The following is a 1,348-nucleotide window of genomic DNA, read 5'->3' on the forward strand; positions in this document are numbered from 1 at the left end:
ACCGCCTCTCGCGCGGCTCTGGCGCCCCCGAGGCGCCGCTGCGGGAGATTTAAAGCCGTCACGTGACGCGGCGTGACGCACGCACGCACGCTCGCTCACGCCGCCCACGCCGGCCGGAGCATAACACGCCGGGTCACGTGGGGCGCTCCGGCCACGCCCACACGCTCGCGCGGCCCTTGCACGAAGAGGCCCGCGGCCACGCCCAGTCGCTCGCAGCCTTCGGCGGCCACACCCACCCCGCCTCGGCACACGCCCGCCGCCCTGTGGCCACGCCCACCGCCCGTCGTCCTCCTCCCCTCCACTCCCCTCCCCTCCCCAGCCCCCGACTGCGCCTGCGCGGGCGAGTGGCGACCCGGTGCCTGTTCCGGGAGGCCGGTTCGACTCCCGAGTCCCGCCAAAGTCTGCGTGCAGCACTGGAGAGCGAGTGACAGCCGCCCCCCCAGATGTGACCTGAGCTAGGGAGGGGTTGTTACTCCTCAGCTCTTGCCCGGGTGTGGCCCCAAAATTATTTTAAATATATATACTTATTGACTGAATGAACAAGGGCACTGTGGGAGCTTAAAAATGAATTTTTTTTTACAGATTTAGATGAAAGAAAATAAATAATAATGTCTTGGGTAACTCTCTAGCAAATGTATGCTGGGCAGTTATTTCCTCTCATTGAATAAACTGCTTTTTTAAAAAAAATGAATTTTAAAAATAAAGGCAAAATGCTACACAAAATTTCACTTGTCAGCTCTTAGGAAAGTTGGAAGTTTGGGGAACTTCAATAGGAGGCTTCAGGAATCGGGTTGGAGAGGAGAAATAGGGGTGCACTCAGCTGGAAAATGTTTTTTTCCAATACCAGCCACCTGCTCTTATCATGCCACTCAGTATTGGAGTTGATAAAGGCCCCCCCTTTCCAGCCCAGCACCCCTTAAAACCTCAATCACACACACACACATTGGAGTTGGTAAAGGCCTCCACTCTCAGCCTCCCTTAAGGCCTCAATCACACACACACACACACACACAGGTGACAAGTCCCAGGCCTCTTGTTCCAACGACCCCAACGAATGTCCCTGGGAGCCAGAGGTCCTAAGCAGTACAACAGCGGGCTTGCCTTGCACACCAGTGACCCGGGTTCAAGCCTCCCTATCCCTTATGGTCCCCCACAAGCCAGCCAGAAGCGACCCCTGAATGCAGAGCTAGGAATAAATCTCTAGCATCTCAGGGTGTGGCCCCAAACAAAAGCAGACAAGGAAAAGAAATGTCCACAGGCATCCTGGAAAGAGTCAGCAATTTCCTTGAATGGCTCATCCAGGCTGCTAAGACATATTACTGAACACAAGAAAGTCCATAAATCCGAA

The sequence above is a fragment of the Suncus etruscus genome, chromosome 17 (assembly GCF_024139225.1).
Source record: "Suncus etruscus isolate mSunEtr1 chromosome 17, mSunEtr1.pri.cur, whole genome shotgun sequence".
NCBI classification, from domain to species: Eukaryota; Metazoa; Chordata; class Mammalia; order Eulipotyphla; family Soricidae; genus Suncus; species Suncus etruscus.